This window comes from Buteo buteo, chromosome 20, assembly GCF_964188355.1.
Source record: "Buteo buteo chromosome 20, bButBut1.hap1.1, whole genome shotgun sequence".
Lineage (NCBI taxonomy): Eukaryota > Metazoa > Chordata > Aves > Accipitriformes > Accipitridae > Buteo > Buteo buteo.
In genome coordinates, this window is record NC_134190.1 from 1,518,120 (window position 1) to 1,530,311 (window position 12,192).

General features: G+C 36.4%; 1 long non-coding RNA gene across 2 annotated transcripts in view; it reads right to left on the minus strand.

Moving 5' to 3' along the window:
* Positions 1–11,419: 11,419 nt before the first annotated feature.
* Positions 11,420–12,192, minus strand: part of LOC142042391 (uncharacterized) — a 207,666-nt gene continuing 206,893 nt past the window's right edge. For both annotated transcript variants that reach the window (XR_012653743.1, XR_012653741.1), the window contains exon 3: positions 11,420–11,814. This is a non-coding gene — a long non-coding RNA (uncharacterized LOC142042391). The remainder of the gene's footprint in view (positions 11,815–12,192) is intronic.

The following is a 12,192-nucleotide window of genomic DNA, read 5'->3' on the forward strand; positions in this document are numbered from 1 at the left end:
GGCTTTCCTTGTAGCATGCATCAGGAGGCTATGTCAGAAGCATAAACAAACAGCTATATAACATATAAAAGATGATGCAACTAATTCTCTGGAGAGACAATACAAGTGAGCTTTCCTGTGCACAGTGTCCACACATTGTTTAGTCCTTGTAATTGCTAAATGTATTGTTTGAGTAAAAGACTTAAATATTAATGCAGACCTCCAACTGTCTCTTCTGTATCAGTTAGTTAAACTCAAAAATAAAGAACTGTACTGGGAAGAAAAACGTCAAGTTTATGGATACTAAAAAGAAGTGTACCTATTTGGCTTCTCAGATCAGCTTCATTGGAATCATTTTTGCTGAAAGGAAGCTCATGAGGTCAGGTAGTTTAACCTCCTGCTCACAGCAGGTTTAATTAAATCAGATTGCTCAGTTCAGTGTCTAGTCAAGACTTGAACTTCTGCAGGGATGGAGATTCCATATGCTGTCTAAGCAGTCTGTGGCAGTATTTAACTACTCTCGTGAATTTTTTTTCCCTCATATCTAATTAGAGTTTCCTTTGTTCCAACTTGTGTCCATTGCTTCTTGTCCAAATTGAACACGCTGAATATACTTCTAGATTTTATTTTCAATTAGATTGTAAGATGATTCTTGCGGCTTCTGCTCACTTACCATAGAGAGATCCATATGGCACATACAGACACAAGTTTTTAAATTAATTAATACTTCTTGACTGATTTTCAGTTTCCTACTGATGCAAAACAAGGTAATAAAAAACAAAATGCAGGTAAATAAACATACAAATAAACATTCCTAATATGCTCTAATCCAATTTTATGTACATGGCAACTGCTGCCAAAAGCAGTCTAAGATTTCTCTCCCTCTCACTGAACCCCCCCCCAAGAATGGTATTTAATAAAGATGCAGAAAATGTACTGAAGGAATGGTGCTGAGACACAATTTATGCAGGATACTGTAAAGTTATCAGAAAAAAATTCTTGTAAGAAGGTGCTTTATCACTCTGACATCAGAAAATTCTCTATGCTATCTCACAATCTAGTGAGAGAGACATACCAGTGAAAGACACAATCCAATCTTGTCTTCCCTAAACCAAGCAAGAGGTCATCACAAAATCAGAAGTGCTATGTTTCCATAACAGAACTACTGCACAAACCTGAAGGAAAGCTGTTTGCAATAGGGTAACAAGAGTAAAATTGCCCTTTCCTGTTCCACTACTATTAATCAGCTAAAAAAGTCTGGGAAATGGACTATACCCAAACTGGAGAAACAGCTGGCCATCTTAATCGAGAACATGTGACAGGCAGAAAGTATGGTCAAATAAGGTAAAGGCCTGCTATAAGCCAGCTTTCCCTTTTTGAGATCAGTTTTCCAATAGGGAAATAACTTCCAGAAACACATTTCTACCCTTCTGTACTATATTACTAATTCAAAACACCATGCAAAACATAAACACTATTATCTCATAATTTAGATTTGAGGTAAGGTGGAAAAATAAGGGCAGCATCTGTGAAATTAGCTTCAAAAAGTTCATATACTCACATCAGTACTCTGTTAAAAAAAAAAACACAAAAAAAACCCAAAACCAAAAAAACCCCAGCACCACCCAAAAACCCTACACAACCCCAAACCCCAAACCAAACCACCAAAGTGCAATAAATCGCACTTTTGGATGGTGAGTCTGAGTACCTTCCCCACCATAATGTTGGAAGAGGGATTATTTGAGGCCAATCTTGCTGCTCAGACCAGCCCACTGTGCAGAGCGTGTTTCACTAATGGAGACTGCAATTTGAGACCAGATTCTGTCTTTGATGTAGTAAAGAATCACACCCACAGGGGCCCTGAAGAGGTGTTAGAAAAGTTGGAGGAATAAATTCAAAAGATGAAAATAATTATTGACAGTGGTTTGTATGTGAAAAACACATGGGAAAGAAATGTAAAAAACCATGTAATTTAGTGAAAGTGAAAGGCAAGATGTTAACTTCCTTCACTCAGTATAAACTTATCTATGGAACTAAGTGCCACAAAGTAGCATAGCAGTAAAAGCAGCATATGAAAGACATAAAAAGTACAGTCTGCAGTGTGAAGGGTGTACCTGTAGGTATTCCGAGATGTAGTCACACAGACATGATTATATACTTGAAGCTGTAATTTTTCTCTTCCTCTTCCATGCAATTTATGATTTATTTTTCTAAGCTTTTGTAATCTTGGTCTCCTTTCAAGGTTTTCCCACTTATTCTTGATACTTTTGCCAACAATAACTCCAGGTTCATAAAAACAAAAGTAAAAACCTGGTAATACATATGCAAAAAAACCTTTTAGTATTCATTCTTTTATATATTTACTGAATATTTAAACTGATTCTGACAATGAGCAAACTGTCAGAGAGCTGAAATTGGTAGAACATCCTGTTCCCCAAGAACTTTAGCCTATGATTCATTTCCTGATGTAATAATCAGTTCTCATTCAATTACTGTGTGGTTCCCAGGAAAACAACACAGTAAAAGATGGTATCCAGGGGTCTCATTTATTGCCTAGAAAAGACATCTATATCCAACTTGTTTAACTTACAAACAAAAAGTATGTTTGTTCAAAGACAATGTTCATACTCAATCACTGACTTTAACGGCAAGTTACAAAGTGGAAGGTTGGATTTGTTTGGGTTTCGGCTTATACACCATCATCAAGAATACAAATGTTGCAGCAAAATTTGTAGACTCCTACTTCATATAATAGGGCTACATGAGACCTGCTGACCAGGCAAAGGAAAATTTGAGGTGAATTTGATATGATCATAGAATCATAGAATCATGGAATGGTTTGGGTTGGAAAGGAACTCTAAAGGTTATTTAGTCCACCCCCCCTGCAATGAGCAGGGACATCTTCCACTAGATCAGTTTGCTCAGAGGGGATGGGACATCTGCCACCTCTCTGGGCAACCTGTTCCAGTGTCTCACCACCCTCATCGTAAAAAATTTCTTCTTTATATTTAGCCTGAATCTACCCTCTTTTAGCTTAAAACCATTATGCCTTGTCCTATTGCTACAGGCCCTGCTAAAAAGTCTGTCCCAATCTTTCTTATAAGCCCCCTTTAAGTATTCACACCCTAAACTTGTGAACAGGTCTCTCAGGACAGGGAAAGGTGAGACAAATTCTCTTTCTGTAATGCCCTAACATGAAATCTTCCCTTTTTAATTCACCGGTTTATCCCTCACTTTTTCCAGGGGAAAAAAAAAAATCCCAAAGTGAAGAATGCATTATCAAAGATAGATAATGAGATCTGTTCAAAGGGATTTATATTGCATGCGCTGGTTCACACAGGGATGTTCTCTTTAGTGGGAAATTCTGATCTTTCAACAAAGGTTCTATTCTATCTTCTTCCACTGGAAATAAGGGGGGTTTAAATGTTGACTTGGGGGTGGAGGGATGAGGAGAGAAGACTTTTACCAGAACAAAAGAGACCAATCGCTTGCCCTTACAAGAGATAGGCAGCCTTGAGACTGTTGGGGAGAATTAAAGCCAGTTGGGGTGCAGTGGTTCCTCAACCTGGCAATGGTCCTGGCTCAAGCAACAGGCCTGCAGCGGTTTCTGTGGCAGAGTCAGAAGCTCAGATTCTGTCACTACATCTGTGCTACAGTTAAAGAGTAAGCTGAAAATCCACAGGCCTGTCAGTACACTCCTGGGCAGTTTTGACCACATCAAACGGTGATTCCCAGGGCAGGGCCTAGTGGCAATTCACAGCACATACCAACAACCACTGCCCTTAGGCAATATGGACTAGACACAGCAATCTCTCCAGTGTCACCCCAAGAAGCCTTTACAACTATAAATAGCCCTCATTACACATCCTAGGGTATGCAAAAAACCCCACTCCGTTTCATGCTATGAAAATGCTATTCTGTTAGACTAGATCACCATCCTTACATTATTTCAGACACTGTGAAGAACAAAATAAATTTCCCCCATCTCTCACATTCAGATATGCCTTCACCGAGACCGCTGGGAAGCAACACAGGTTTAAGGTCAAGTGCCATGCAATACAGATGGACAGCTCTCTCACTGTTCGCAGAAACCAAAACTGTTCTGAGTTGTTTTTGTTTAGCACATTAAATGCAGCCTGGTGAGCATACTGTGTCAAGGACGTTCATCCTAACGTAATGGGGCTGCCCCAGAGCTGCACTCTGGAAAACTGGCCTCCTGCAGCCTCCCACCAGCCATCCTGGTGGTAACAGAGCACACTTCCACCCTATTTTTTCTTTGTTTCAAACAGAAAGAAGAGGATTCAGCTGTCTAAATAGAAATATCTCTCTCTGAGGGCCAAAGGACTTTCCTAGGGTATCAGAAACTTATGGATGGGGCTAACAGACATAACACAGACCTACAGGAGACTATGCTCTTCTGGAGCTAGAGCTTAAGGCCAAGCAGGATCATATAACTCATTCTAAATGACACCCAAAGGTTCACTGTTAAGCAGGTGGAAAAGCCCTGAGGTTCCATGCAATGGTTTGGTTTTGAAAAACTAGTTGTTGTTTTGTGGTTGGGTTTTTTTCCAAACTGGAAACTGTTAATAAGAAAATTTCCAGCCTGAGAACTCTTCTTTGAAATGCAATGTGAGAAATACCACATTTTTGTATTACTTCTATTTAGGTCTTACCTTATTTATTGCAGGAATAAATAACACCACAGTGTTTTGGCTAATAATTAATATAATGAAGGTTATGAACATGAAAAATTCTTCCAAGTAAAACTAGTGGTAGACTTCAACACTACCAAAATCCATTTGTGCCAGATGGTCAGAATGTATTATGAAATACAGTAAAATGTGTACCATATAAAAATGAACTAATTTGAAAAGATATACAGAAAATCCTGTACCAAAGCAATATATTTCTGTGAATACTCTTAATTCTTCCTACCCTTCAACAAAGATTTTGCTCAAGATTTTCTCCTGCACTGTATGTATTTTCTAACCACTGCAGACCTCCCAACTGGTGATGTGTATGACCACAAATCCAGACTAATTGGTTAATTTAGGCAGGCACGTTATCACTAGAGTTATTGCTAGAGTTAAAGTATCCATGGAATGCTTACAGCTGTTGTTTTTGTCTTACATACCAGTGTGTCTACAACACTTCACTATAATGTGGCAACCATGCCATAGAAAGTGATTGCAGTTGTACCTCTGACTTTAGACTCTGAAATAATGAATGCCAGTTTACCTTTCCTGTGAAAGCTGTAGAAGGATGATCCCAAAGAATTGCATAAGGTTAAGAGAAAACATACCGTAACTGTAGGAAGACGAGACACAGTTTAACATGGAAGCCCGTTTGTCAGTTTAGACACAGATCTGATAGTAGTCTCAGATTTTTTTCAGTTACTTGTATATATTCAATGCTAAAGTTATTAGCAAGGTCATTCAGATCCTATCAACTCTGGGTGATAATGTTCAAAGCAGAAAAGCTTAACAGTAAGGGAAAACTGTTTTGTTTTTGGTATTTGCTTCTTTGGCTATCCTGAAAAGAATTTTTTTCGTATCCTATCACCTAGGCTGTATTTGCATAAAAACTGATATTCGTAATGATATTCACACAGCAGTGAAAAAGACAAACAGGCATTAAAACACAGCCTTTCTTAGAGATAATCCTTCCTTTGAAGAGACAAAAGGAAGGCATAGTGAAGATACTTACATGGGTACTATACAAAGAGGACCAAACCAAACCTGGATAACTAGCAAACTTTTTTTTCCTTCGCATGCAGCTGGCAGTTGTGTATATCTCAGGCATGAAGCTAATATTCTTGGGTTTATTCTTATCATAGTATTTCTTATCATATCATATTAGTACAGTATGTTCTTATTTGTACAATAGTACACTCACCATTACTGTGTAATTCTTTTCAAGGTGAATTCATCCTTCTGAAATACTGATGCGCAGAACTGTACACAATATTTCACAGAAGTGTCACTCCTTTCTGACCAACAATGTCTGGCCTGATGTCTCCTGGGATCAAATTTGTCTTTTTCACTGTCATATCACATTGTTGGTATTTATCATTCTGTAAACAAGTACGTTTCTTCTTACCTGTGATTCTCAACTGATACACATTCAGCCGGTACCAGAAGTCCTTGGTAACAATCCCTAGGCACATGGCCTGAAGTGTCGACTTATTACAACTAATTCCTTTCCATCATTCCAGTTGTCAGTGCCTCTAGTTCTTCCTCAAAGATATTTGTCTGCCTGATAATGCCTCCTGGCTTTGTCATTAACAATTTCAGTAGCCCACTCATCATCCTACTGTCACAGCATGGCCATTAATAAAGATAATAAAAGTGATCAGGCTCAAGAATCATTAAAAAAACTAGCTCCTTGCCCTGATCTGTTTCCCTAATCTTCTCCAGTTTGTGCATCTCACAACAAGAGAAAAAATAAGTTCTAGTCTTTTATAGATGAATATATTCTCTTCTCACATGATAAAAATACTTGTGAACTTTGTTCAGAGTATTAAATGTTGGAAAAGGAAGTCAGTGTAAACAGCCGTCTCCCCAAAAAATCCATAAGGTTAAACTGAATCTCGTAAGTGCACTTTGACATTCTGTACCACAGACATCAAAATCCAGGCTTTAATTCGCTCACACATGTACAGCACTCAGATACACACTGCATTTTCAGTCAAAAGCTAGATTTTTACATTTGTGAAGACACCAATGATTTGTTACTTGACTCATAATTAAATTGCCATATGAACTGTTTTGAGTTACTTTACTGTTGTAGAACTTCATTGGCTTTTTTAACAGAACATGCCAGCACATGAAGAATGATGCTTGCAGAATTTGTTTCTCATATTGCTTTGACAGTAAAAGCTATACTGCAAGGTATGATAACCTCATTTCACACTGATAAAAAACACACAGAATGTCCCACTGTGGTATTACACACCCTAAACAAACAAGAAAGCACAGGGAGTACACAGAACCTTACTATGAACTTAAATAGCCAGCAGTTTTACAGGAACACCATCACAGTGATCATGAACAGAAGCATAATGATATTTTTAAACATATTTTTCTGTTTGATGTTTCATTGGGAAAGGCCAGAAGGAAGCTAAAATCAGGCTACAAACCTTTGTTGATCAGTTTGTAGCAATAAAGCAGAAAACACAAACAACAAAGTTCATTGGATAAACAAAAAAAAAAGAAAAAAAAAATGTCCAGATTTATAAAAACAGTAGGATGAAATTTCAGAATGCCAACCTTGTAATAATATACCATATAAATAGCACACTTTGGGTTAGTGCTGAGTAAATAAGCAACTTTTACTGATTTATATGTGAACAGTTGGGTCCTCAACATTTTACTATAAAACAAAACAAACAAAAATACCCAACAAACCAACAGGGGTTTCAAAATTATTACTGATTTTGAGGACATTTATTTAAACACCTCTACATGATTTTCAGAGAGCAGGTGCCTTCTGTAGGAAAAAAGAGAAAAGGGGAAGAAAAGATAAGCAATCTTAATATGCCTACTTGAATTTCCAAATGTTAAAGTGCCTTAATTCTTGGTCGTTTTCCAACCTAAGGATGACTCCCTGGCATTTTTTTTTTTTTAAAGGTTGTTGAAGGAAACTGTCTTATATTTTATAGTGGAATAGCAACAAATTGTTTTTTGGCTGGTAAAGTAACACACAACCAGAAGTTCCCTGGAGACAAATGTTCAGATTCTGTGGCTCCATACTAATTCAAATCTTTTTACAAGACTACACCTAAATGGTAATGAATAACAAATAACTAATGTAATAGTATGTCTTCGCAGCCACAAAATCAGGGACCTGGTTTCACAGCACGAGCAAATTGCAATAATTTGAGGCAAACATCAATCTCTTACCAGGCTTTAGGCTGTAGGAATAAAATGGTTGTAAGATGTGGACTTAAAGATATTATCTAGTTCGATCAAGTTAGCTAAATCTTATTCTCATGCTATATTGCAATCCAAAATGATAAGAACATCATTTTATCCCAGACATCAATCTAGGTAACAATACTCTCAACAAAGTTTAGAGAATCTGAAAAATGTATATAAATTAGTGCATGTACATATATGAACACTACTTAATTTCAGTTCACAAAATTATGCTCTGCACAGACGAAGATAGTCTGCTTTCCTAAATTTTTTGTCTTAGATCAGTATCCAACAGCTGAAGTCAGGAAAAAGGTTTCTTTGAAATGTATGTCAGTAGGAAGGAATGCAAATGTACAAGTCATCTGAATACACCTAATTTTAACAGCTGAGCATGTCAAAATAATATCTTTATGAGACACAGCAATTCTACAGGTGATATCACACTACTAATTGTCACATTTCAATTGAAATAGTGATTTTCTGTCTAGTGATACCATTGTACATCAAATGGTATCTAGTTGGGAATGCTAGAAGGATTATCTCTGTTAATGATAATTAAAAAAAAAAAAGAAACAAAATTTAAGTAAGTCAGCCAATGATTGCAGCATCGGAATTCTTTTCAGAATCATACATAGGACCAAGTGAGAGCTTTTAGTTCATGGCTACAGTGAAATATTTGGATGTAGAATAACTGTGGTTGAGTCATACGGCAGCAAAAGTCCCTGGAAAAAATATGATTAAAGAAGAGAAACCACCTTAGACTTCTACCAGAAATAATCTTTTTCTTATTAATGTAATCCTGGGGTCTCAAAAAAATTTCTAAGAGTTATGGGCTCAAATACCTACTGAATAGGAACCAAGTACCTAACTGCCATCTGCCATGGATCTTTAAAAAGAAAAGAAAAAAAAAAGATTTGGAAAACGTCTTTTCACCCTCCCACCCCCCCCGCAAGAATGACTCAGGAATTAGTCTCCTGAATCCCAGACACTTGAATGTGTACATGTCTCCTCATCCAACTTCCTCCCTTCACCCCACCCCTGTAGGGACCATGAGTGAAGTTGGCCCAGATTGTCCCTGAATGTCTGAACGGTGTTTCTCCTCCGAAGGCAGTCAGTACAATTATTATATCTAGTACCACAGACTGATCAGAATGACTCGGGGAATTCTTGGTCATGCACTGAGCTCCCTCAGACTCCAGTGGGAAGAGTCCAAACTCAGTGCCAGATTGCTGCATTTTCATGTCGGTGGTGCATCACTGAATTTTACAAATGGTCGAAATAAACATTTGTTCCTGTTTTTCTTATTAAAAACCCAACAACATGTATCTGGGGTACACTTTGTTTTCAGTAACCTATCATGATCAAAAAACAGAGAAAACTTCTGTTGGAAACATATATTACTGGAAATGCTAACTTTCTAGCCTTAAGAAACAGTAAAGATTGCTTTGTAAAGTCTTTATATTTTGAAATTCTTTCTAATGAAAACTTTCAGCTTTTCATCTCTAAATATTTGAGATTTAATGCAATTAATCTCTGGCTATACTTCTTCAGGTAAAGTGTGAAACTCAGTTGCCACGACAACAAGAAAATACTCTTCTATTGATAAAATTGATTTTTATCTTTCCAGTGCTAGAAAGTGAAGGCACACATTTAGGGGCAGAATTCTAAACCTAGTGAGAACCATGGAAGAAAAGCCTTACCAAAGTATAAAGTCTAATGATCTGCATTTTTAAAAATACTAATTATTAATTACATTGCAAATCTTTCATATAGTTTTTCAAATGAAGTACACAGGATTTAAACACATAAAACATATTTTCTGTTACAAACAAGTCAATTATCCTGTCTTTGACCTCATATTTGCTTTATTAATGTATATTATAATGCAGGGAGTAAGTGTTCAGTAGGCAAAAAAAGATAAAGCTCTTAAAAGCTACAAGGTTATGATAAACCAGTTAATATTTTTTTAAGGCATTTTGTAATAAAACAGACAACTCACACTTCTAATGCTATTTCACAGAGCATATTTTTAGAGCATATTTTCGTTGCTATTGCACAATAGTAGCAGCTACAAGTTCCACTTTGCTATACAGTGATTCTCTGCTGCAAGAAACTTCCCTCACGGCAATGTCAACTCACTCAAATCACATGTAGAATGTACTATAAAGAATCATCAAGTGAAGGTATTTGCCCCTATAATTATAACATCTATGAATTGAAAGAAGAAATGCACCAAAAGCACAGCAAGTTCTCTTTCCCCATAGGCCACTTGAAGACCCATGATACCAATGCGGGATGAATCAGAATGCACACAGTTTGGGTCTCAAATTTTTACAAGAAAAATGCACAGCATGGAGAAAAAAATGAACATCAAGCTTATCAAGTACCCTACTGCATTTTTAATATCTGTGCAAGAAAGATAAATAGAAAGCTTCCTTACAGACTGCTTGTAGAACAGTACTTTATTTTACAAACTGTATACAATTTTTCAGCTACACCTTTTGTTAGCAGCTCCCAAGAAACCTCTAAAATCTACTCTTCATCATGCAAATGATGCCATGGAAAAATAACAGAAATAAAACTGCTGACATTTTTTAACATTTGATTTGTGCATGCACTGAATTAGTATTGTAAATTCAGGAGATCAACACTTCTGTGGGCTGATCTTCACACTTAATTTCTCAAAACGTGGACACTTATGAATGAAAAATAGATATAGGTATATTGCGAAATTAAACCTCTTGAAGTAATTCTGGTCTCCAACAAATATTTATTGTTATCCTGATGATGATGATAGCATTACATTTGGGAACTTTCTAATTGGAAGACATTCACTGCTCATCACCAAGGAAGTCAATAGTGTATTTCCTGTTGACATCAGAGACAGGGGGTTTTATAGAGAATGTTAGAGCAACTAGGTAATTTATGTCTGTTATAGAAAAAAAGAGAACAATTGCAAATTATAAAATTAATGGAAGATTTATTTAATCCTAAGGAAAAATAAATCTTTTCTTGGATAGGCTTAAAAAAACCCTGAAGTGCACATCTAGCTCTGCCTCTTCTTTGGAGAAGAACAGCATCCATACAGTGCTGAGAAGAACTGGGATCCCATGAGTGTTGGGAAGAACTACATCCCTAGAATGCCATACGAACTGTACAATTGGCAGCCATTCTTATAAGCATGAAAATAAAGCAATAGAATGAAATATCAATGTTAGATTTTCTTGCAGATACACTTCTTATTGAACCAATTCAGCTAATTTGAACAAAACAGTTACCATCTTGGACATAGCTGACGCCCAATCTTGCTGAAGTATTTAACTACATGTATATAAACTAAATACCAGCAAGAAGCAACCTAGAGCTCTGAGGATAGCTATACCTAGACATGGAGGGTGATTTTTCTACTCCAAAACTACATTTCTTAAAAAAAGAATGATCATTTTGGTTCTTCTTCCAACACTTTCGAAATACATTTGTCTAAGTTGTCTTCACCATTATGGTTGCTAAATGACTTTGTTGCCTATGAGCTTTCAATTAATTTTCTTTCTGGAAGGGGTAATACAAACTATGTTTTACAGACAGCTTTCAAGTACCACCATCACACAAAATACTCAAACACAGACAACACATCCTACTAATTTATTATTATTTCTGTTACTGAAGTCTGAAAGAATGAAAAACCATTGATCTTGATGCAGTACATAACAGTTGATATTCTGGAGGAAAAGAGAAATATACTGATCTTTTAGAGATGTGGATCAGTGGTAGAGTCTCAGACTGTAGTTTCGGGAGACTGTTTTTTGAAAAACAGTGATGCCATTCACTTTGGTCCCCTGCCATTCCTCCCTCGAGCAGCAAAAAAGTTTTCATGCTTGTGCTATTAACCACATTGGAAAAACAACTGGGGGGAGATAATCTGCAAAAACAAAATAAAACAAAATTAAATTAAAAAAGAACAGATGTGGAAGAGGTAACAGATATATCTTTAGTCAATTTTCGAAAGTCATCAAGGAAATCTTTCACTAGGAATTAAGGAGTAGATTTCCATTATTTCATGATAGTGTTTTAAACTTTAAATACAGTTTTCCTTTTAACAACTTCAACCATAAAACAAGCACTATTTCTGTGCAAAATAGTTAGCTAAAATGAATTCATCCTGATCTTTTACACTCATTCAAAAGATAAAGAATCCTAAGCTGGGAATCATCAAAAACAAACAAAAAATTGTTTTCTATTTAAGGATGGGAAAAGGTATTCTATAATCTTAGCGAAGTGTTAGCAGTCCATTGTCAAT